The following is a 9,485-nucleotide window of genomic DNA, read 5'->3' on the forward strand; positions in this document are numbered from 1 at the left end:
CTTATGGTTTGGTCTCCACCTGCTCCACAGAGATGCTTCATTTGGCTCGGTACTGTTTGCTGGATTTTCATTTCTCGATACAAGAATGTAATGGGTTTGGAGTGGCGATTTTCTTCTCCTCCCTCTTACATTCCAGACACTTGGATCTTATTTTCTGCAGGATTAGATGTATATTTATGCAGGAACTTGATGATGGATGTTGGCTTTATGGGATTGATATCATACACCGAGATTGCTAGGGATCCTTCACTACAATTTCTACTCAATGCGGTCCTTCAAGTTTCGATTTCTGTCTTCTCACCGGAATTAAAAGCCGTTATGTTGATGTTGTTGCTACAAAGTACTGTTGGATTGGGATTTCGTGTGCATGTAGTTTTTTTTGGGTATACTATTTTTGTGGTATACATTTTGGACGATTACATGTATTATCTAGATAGTTTTTTTTTCTTTAGCCTTGTTATTGCTTTCGAGTTGCGTTGTAATGCGGAGACTAGAATCCCTAGGGCTATATTGTATTTTTTTGCGTTTAGATGGGGATCCACTATCCCTCCCAAAGTTTGTAATATCTTTTTAATTAACGCGTAAGGAGCCACGAGCTGCTCTTTTAACCAAAAAAAAAATATATATATATATATGTATATAGATGTATAACATTCATCAATACATGATACTAAGTAGCTACAAACAATCATAATAATGTCATCAATAAAAAAAAGATCCGATAAATAAAAAAAAAACTTATACATTATCATTAACTACTAATGCAAAATAGTTGAGAAAAATCAAAATAGTACAATATATTAATAGTATGAGTACTCACCTCGATATTGATTAATTTGTTTTTGATTTGCCTTGACATCGACTCTTCTAAATTTAAAACTATAAAATAAACATGGTATTTATATTATAAAACTTTAATTATTTATTATTTGAATTATCTATTAAATTTACATTATTTAAGTATTAAATTTCTATTGTATGTAATTATAATTGTTATTATTTATTATTATTAATTTTTTTTATTCTTTATACATATTTAAAATTTTAAATAAATAAAATATTAGAGCATACATTATTTTCCTCAATCAAAAGCCCTAACAACGTGAGAACTTATTCCCCTCTAAATGCGGTTCCGCCTCCTTCCTACTTGTATGATAGCCTCTTATTCTCGTTTTCCGATTGGCCTCACGACACAGATGTCGACTCTTGTTCTTGACATCGATGCTGCCTCCTCTGTTTGACAGAGACGTCGTTCGTCGACGCTGGCTATAGGTGAAAGCATTAGCTAGCGCTTGTAGGTCCTTGCACACGTCGTTCAACTCTCAGGTAAGTATATCTCACCTTTGCCGCCCCTCCTATGTATCATTTTATACACGAAAGTATCCTTTCGTGTTTTTGACCGCTCTCGCTTAATTACCCCCTCTTCCACTTCCCGACCCTCTCTGTTCCTCTCGCTCTCTTCGGTTCCCTCTCTTCGACTCCCTGAGAAAATGAAAGGAGGTGTCACATATACATCTTTCAAGTGAATATTTCTTAAACCAACTCCTTGTATCTTTAATTATTTCCTAATCCAACTCCTTGTTAACTTTTCCAATTTCATAACTCAAAGTTCCTAAAAATGCTATGATCACACTTCCAGAAAAAAATATACCTTTCTAGATGTATGATCTTAGTGAATGAATCATTATTTGATAGCTTCCAATTTTTCGTTGTCATAATCCCAACAGAATCATAGATTGATTTCTCTATTCACCATTTTTTTTATTGTGCATGCAATTTGCTTGGCAATAAATTCAACTTCTCCTAAATATGCTCTCTTGTCATTAATATGGTTTAAAATTATGCAATATGAGATGCACCTTGAGACTCGTCCAGACTTTTTTTTTTCCTTTTTGTAATGAGACTTACGCTTTATTTGTTTTTTCATAAAACTTATGCCTCACATATGTGAGGCGTGCCCTCAATTTTGACAAGTCTTGTGCAAATATGTTTAGATTTTTTTCTTTAATATAAGTAGAGTAACCTTAATAAATATTCCTTATCCAAATAATACATCATTGAGAATATACTTGAATTTGTAATTATCAGCGTAATCATGGATTTAAAATTTATTATGTATTCTTATTACTTATTAATGATTGAATGAGAGGAAGATGATTGGGATTAAAAATGAGGCTTTTGGAATGCGAGACATTGAGTCCTATTGAGGATAAGGTGGAGGAGAAACAAATCACTTTCTTAATAATTCCAAAGAAGATTAATTGAGTGACGTGAATTTTTAAACTTAAAAGGTCTAATATTAATGGCTTTTTATGTTCTTATTTTGATGTAAGAAGTTATTTTAAATCTTTATGCTATTATTTCTTACTTTAATGTTTGTATTACTGTTTTTATTATATAATTTGATGTTTGGATGTTAATATAGTACTAATTATTTTGTATAATTTGTTATCTTTACTCTATTAATATGTTAAAATATTACTTTTTGATGTATTATTGGTTAGACTCTTTAAAGGTTAATAAAACATAGTTTGAACTTATTATAATATTTCTTATTTTATGCAATTTATTGTTTTTGAGGTTTATGCCTTAAAGCGCTATGAGGTATACTTTGAGGCTTATACCTCATCGGTTGGATGAAAAATGCCTCAAAATTTAATTGCATGGATATAAATTTTGGCCATCGAAGTACTTACACTGAATGTATCTTTGCATATCAATGTCTTGACTAGAATTTTTCAAATTCAAATCTTCGTACACTGGTTTGTATCATTCTTATTGTAGACAATTATATTGCAATCAAAACTTGAACATGTTGCTTTTGCACTCTTCTCTACTCTCTCGCTCTATAAAAACCGAAACTACCATTTACTTACCTCTATATTAGACAACCATTGACTGTACTCACCAACCAGAAGCTTTGATCCAGCACCTGATGTTCTTGCTTTTGCTCGCACCCTTAAATCTATAAGGGACATGTACAAACATAAGTTATAACAAAAAAGCCTTCATACCAATCCCCAATCTTCCTATGACAACCACAATGCAACTTACCCTTGAACTAACTTGTATATTCCAAAAACTCAAAATATCAAAATGGTGCCAAACTTTAATCTATAAAGACGGGAATATACGATCAGACGATATAAATCAAATTTTTTATTTTTTATTTTCAATAAATAATAATGATTTAAAAGATAAATTAAAGAGAAACTATAAATTGAATTGAATAATTATAAATTTATCTTAGGTCAGATTGTTCGCGTCTTCTATAAACATTGTCTTCTATTGTTCATCATCTAATAAACTAATTAAACCTGAAATATTAATTTAAAATAACACTAAGATAATCGAAGCCAGTTAATACATATTTATAAGCTGTAATAATATAATGAAAAAGAAGAAAATATGCATGTTAGTTAAATTTTTAATAAATCTGTGTAAAAATATTGATTATTTATGAATATGATTGGCCTCACTATTTCATAACATTCAATGTATATTATTTTATGACATGTCTATATTATTTTATATTTGTACAAAAATCACTGGAGCATCTTTAAAATCGTACAAGTTAAAACACTTCAATATCAACATTATTTTTCATTTATGTGCACTGTCTTTAGTGTTCACTATTTAATACCATAAAAGGGTAATTCCATCATAGTCAAACAAATAAGTATTATCAGTTTATGCAGTTCATATCATTCAAAATTTCATATCCTCAATATGTAATATTTAATGTTTTTATGCATAAAGTTTTTCATAATATGGGACTATAGGCATTCATGTTGAAATGACCAATAAAATTTAAGAAAAGAGGAATTAATTGCATTAATCAAACAAGAATAACAATTCATACAATTGTCATAAGAGAAGAAATTATACTATAATTTAAGTATAGGGGTACTTACCTTGATGTTGATTTATTTTTCTTGGATTTACCTTGACCTTGGCTCTTTTAAAATTGAAGCATACAATAAATATGGGTATTCATATTACTAAAAATTAATTAATTATTAACTTTACATTATTTAAGTATTAATTTCTATTGTTTTACTTAAAACTTACCTAAACTCATTTTTTAATTTTTCCACTGGCCTAGCCACAGCTCTTACTTGCATCTTCGTGCTTCAACTTGCATCACTAGCCTTCTTATTAGGCTTCTTGACATAAGTACTATGATTTAAATTTTTTTAATATAAATAAATATTCTACAACAGCCCTAACCTTTCTTTAGTTTTGACAACTTTTCTCGATCAAAAACTAAAACTTCTATAGCTTGAATTTTGTTTTTATTAAATCTCACCATTAATAACTAATAATATATATTAAATTTATAAATTAATCTTTCTAAAACCTTTACCTAATAATTACTTAATTTGGTCTGATTGACTGACGTAAAGTCACTCCCTTCTTCTCCAGTGCTTTGATGTCTTCAGCTTCGAGAATGTGGTTGTTTGATGTCACTGCACTTGTCTTCGCCCTAATTTCTCCCCCGTCGTTTTCATCTTTTGCTTGTCGTCAGAAACCTAGATCGCAAGATGGTCGCCCGAGAGAAACTTCTGTCCAACATTCTGATGCCGTCATTTCCACATATCGAACGTAAGGAGCACTCGATTCCTTCTGCTCAACTTCGATCTTCTTCCTTTGTCTGCGGCTTTGGTACGAGATTCCCTCATCCGTAGAGTTGTTCGATGAGTTTCTTCTTTTCTTCTACTGTTGCTGCTTCTTTTGTCGTTGCTTCTCGTTCTTCTCCTTTTGTTGTTGCTTCTCTGTCTCTTGTCTCATTCTCTTTATTTGATTCCTTCGAATGGACACATCTTTGAAACAAAATTGTTGAGGCGTTTTGTTCTCTCCCAAAAGGACTACATTGGTTGAAATTTATGATAATAATAACATTATTATTATTATTACTATTTCATTATTCATTAGTTATTACAGTGTTGTTATTTCTCACCTGAAAGGATTGCATTGGTTGAAATTTCAGATAATAATAACATTATTATTATTATTATTATTATTATTATTTACTTATTTATCAGTTATTACAATGTTGGACATTCCGTGCGCCATTTTGTAAACTGTGTTTAGGTTCTATTAGATTTTGGCCGCTAATTATCTTGTTGGATGTAAATTTTTGTTTCACATCAAAAGGAAATAAGATGGATCTCTTGATCTATACAAAGCACATATTGCCACAAATAGCTTTCATAAAAAAATAGGCCTCGACTCTCATGAAAATATTAGTCCTATGATCAAGCTGATAAAAAGTCGTGTCAGAATTGTTGTTCTCTTCTTCTATGGATGGTTTATGAAACAGCTTTACATCGAAAATGCCTTCCTCCATGGGCAATCTTTTGTTAGATGCATTTATGAGTTAATCGCCTAGTTTTGTTCATCCCAATTATTTTAGTCGTGTGAACTATAAAAGCTCCTTCACTATCTCAAACAATTTCCGTAAGTATGGTATGATGAACAAATAATTTCTATTTGCCAATGGAATTTTTAAATCTTGATCTGGCACCTCATTATTAATCTTCAACGAAACACATTTTATCATATTTTTGCTATATGTGGATTATGTCATAGTTATCGGAAACAATTTGATTGACTTTAAAAAAATTGTTAATCAATTGCCATTCTAATTCTAAATCAAGGATCTTGACAACTTTCTTGATATGGAAATACTTCCTACTCCGACTGGTATTCTTCAATCACAACATTGATACATTCGTAAACTTTTTATCAATCACAACATTGATACATTCATAAACTCCTTGTCCGAGTAAAAATGTTTACTGCCCGTATGGTTTCTGCTGATTTCACCCTGCAATCTGTCCACACTTCTCACTGGCATCTCTTTCAATAAGGCTATGGAATATCAATCACTCCAATGTTGCTCCCTTGCAACATCTTGCACTAAGCCAAATATTGTGTTTACCATTAATAGCCTCAGTTAATTCATGTATCGATCGACCTGTGGACACTTGACAATTGCTAATTTTCTCTTGCCTTGCTACTGAACATTTGCAAGAATTCTCCATCATCTCTTCATGCCATATTTGATGCTGAATCGGCAAGCAATATTGGCGATTTAACAGCTTCATAGACGAATCAATTTACTGCTTTGATGACAATTGTACTAGCAATTCAACCTTTACTACATGAAGTTGGTGTCAGAAACCCTAGTTCATCATTGATTTTTTGGTGACAAATTGTGAGCACTTATATTTGTGCTATTTCCATATTTCACCTTCGTTGTCCCATAGCAAATATAACACAGTTGACTCACTGTAATGGCCAACTAGTTGGCGCTTCCACCAAACTCTCTTTGTCCCATGACCTGTGCATTTAGATCGATATTCTCTCTGAGAACTCCATTTTTTGGGGGCATGATAAGAAATATGTAAATTAAACTGAATCTCATAATGGCATTAATCAAGATGATATTTGTTGTAATCACATCCGCTAGCTCGATTTTTCAATCTAATACCCAGCAGACAAGTGAATCTTTGATAACATGATATTTTCTGTTATCGCTGCCATTTATTGAATTTCTAGTAAGGAATCATTAACTGGATTCGCCCTATCTATAATTAATACTCAGCATTCAGGTGAATCCCGGATTACAAGATATTTGATCTAATAACTAGATTTATTTTCCTTCAATAATTTCAATCGTTCTTTTGATTTTAAAACACAATCATTGCTTACAAATTGCTGATATCCATAACAATCAAGAAAATAAGTTACATATCCTCTGATAAAATTCGTTTTAATTGCCTCATCCTATATGTGAACGCAGATTATCACTCGGAACCTTAATAGGGGGACTCGGTGGAATGATAATGGATAATTATTTTATTAATGATATGAAATCTATTGCTGGCTTTGCAGATGGAAGGTTTGGTTGGCCTGAATTAGCACCTTATGACGCCATTCATGTTGGAGCTGCAGCTTCTGAAATTCCTCAAGCATTACTGGACCAATTGAAACCAGGTGGAAGAATGGTGATACCAGTTGGAAACATATTCCAGGACTTGAAAGTGGTCGACAAGAACCTCGATGGCTCTATCACCATGCAAACTGATACATCTGTGCGTTATGTTCCACTCACAAGCAGAGAGGCACAGCTGCAAGAGTTCTGAAACAAAAGTGATGTTCTTGTGTGTGCTCTTGTTTAAAGTCTTATGTCTTTGTACGAGTTGCTAGCTTGTATAAATTTTCTTGATTGTTTGCGAGATGAGTGCAGTCTTGTGGACCTCTCGCTTGGATGGCCCATGCTGCTTGTCATATGAATCCTTTTTTTTTTATTTATAGTTTTTAAGTTTTCCTTGGTTGTGTATGTTGATTTTAAAGTGAACTTAATGTATTAAATGTTTTTTTAATCATGTAAGCTTTATTTATTTTACAAAGAACTTGCAATTTGTTAAGCGGATGGCTCCAAATTTTACTGAACAAATGCCATTCATTTATCATGTATAGTCTTTGGGGTAGTTACAGTTTATTTAAAAACTGTTGTGCAAACTGTAGTAGGCTTCTACTACGCAGATATTGTTGTTGATAAACCGAATGTCTGTTTATTTTTAAAAGTTTTGAGAATGTTATGTTGCAGGTATTTTTGGTCAAATGACCATTCTGGCCCTATTTTATAGTTATGTATACAACAAAATTAATCATGTTAACACAATCCATATTTAAAAAGGTAAATATTCAGTTTGAACATTATAAAAAAAAATGATCATCTCGCTAAACATTAACGTAACTAAAATTAAAAAAAAATATTAAAATAACAATTAAGGATATGATAATAATATTATTAAAATGATGGTGTATGTCATGAGATAAGTTCATCTTTTTTGAAGACTTAGAATCACAAAACACAAACTTTTAGATACAACATTAGTGAAAATGAATAATAGAAATTGTTAATTAAAGTTTAATATAACTTTGAGATCTTAGAAAACACAATATATAAACTGACCAATCTGTCACTACAAGAAGGTAATATATCTTATAGAAAAAATAATTTTTGGTTACTTTTAAATCAGGTAATATTGAGTTCTTGTGTGTTACATATGCATGTCACAAAAATAAAAAAATAAAAATTCATTCAGAAGAACCTAAAAAATCGTAGCATTGAAAATAGAGAGGAACTTGGTTGACTTTTTGGGATTTCACATGTGACAAAAATCATCTGACATATAGGCCATTCAGAAGGCTTAAGGTCCAATGTCTCATCATAGACCTCCAAAATAAAATACATAATTTATCCACGGTTGCATTATTGGCGATCCAAGTGGGATCGAATAAATGCATAAGAAATAAAAATAATATTGAGATTCAAAATAAACATGTATTGTATGCGATATTAATACAACAAATAAAAAGATTTTCATAGTACATTACAAATAAAGTAGCAACAAAAAAACAAACGTTCCCTCCATTCATCATATAATTGTAGCATTTGTAATTTTCTCCTATAACTTTTATGATCTTGTTTGCACCTTCCCCGTCTTCGGTGTGAGTCTCAAACAAATCAATTTCAACACGTGATAATAATTGTTCAAGGTGATATTTATATGCTTTAACATGGATATTTGAATGATCTTCATTAGATCTATTGAAGTCAAATTTGTTGCGTGAAGGATGCCGCCAAATATAGTTATGGAGAGTCATCATGACAATCACAATTGCACTTGTTTGTGAAACAAATATCTAGGCATATTGCACAGTATAACCCACTTTTTCTTTCAATTTTCAAATATCCATTCAATGACACCTCATAAGGAGGCTATCTCTTGTTGAACATCTCTTTACTATGCCAAATGACATTGCTAGCCCTGTCAAAATCTAGAATGAGATATTTGGTATCAGGAAAGGGTTTAAGATACCATCTTTATAATGAATATCCAACATCAACCAAATAATATTTTCCTAGTGTAAAGAAAATCATTGGATTGCATAAGATATTAGTATTTTATTTGTTAATATTTGAGCTAACCTAAAGGTGGCTTCAAGAAGATCTACTTTGGAGTTTTCATAGCAAAAATGAAAATACGACTGTCATGTACACTGTCTTCCAACCCGGACATTACAAATGTGAAGCATATATTGAAATCACATATAACCATCAATCCGGACATTACAAATGTGAAACATATATTGAAATCACATATAACCATCACAATTCGTGTTGTTGATCCACATCGTTCAATGTATGCAACGTTGGGAACACATGCATCCACATGTACACCACCAATTGCTCCGACACAATCCTAACACAATTGTCAAATATTTTAGAAACATGGTGTTCAAGTCATTTTAGAGAAATACGAACACATGAAACTACCTTAAAATATGGCATATAACGTTGATCCTATAAAATCTACACAGGCATGCTTTGAAATGTGAGGTCTTCGGGTACAATACTTTTGATGACAAACTAGTAAGAGAATTTAGCCCAATTGATTAATATCTGC

Source organism: Phalaenopsis equestris, unplaced genomic scaffold (assembly GCF_001263595.1).
Source record: "Phalaenopsis equestris unplaced genomic scaffold, ASM126359v1 Scaffold000002, whole genome shotgun sequence".
In the NCBI taxonomy this organism is placed as follows: Eukaryota; Viridiplantae; Streptophyta; class Magnoliopsida; order Asparagales; family Orchidaceae; genus Phalaenopsis; species Phalaenopsis equestris.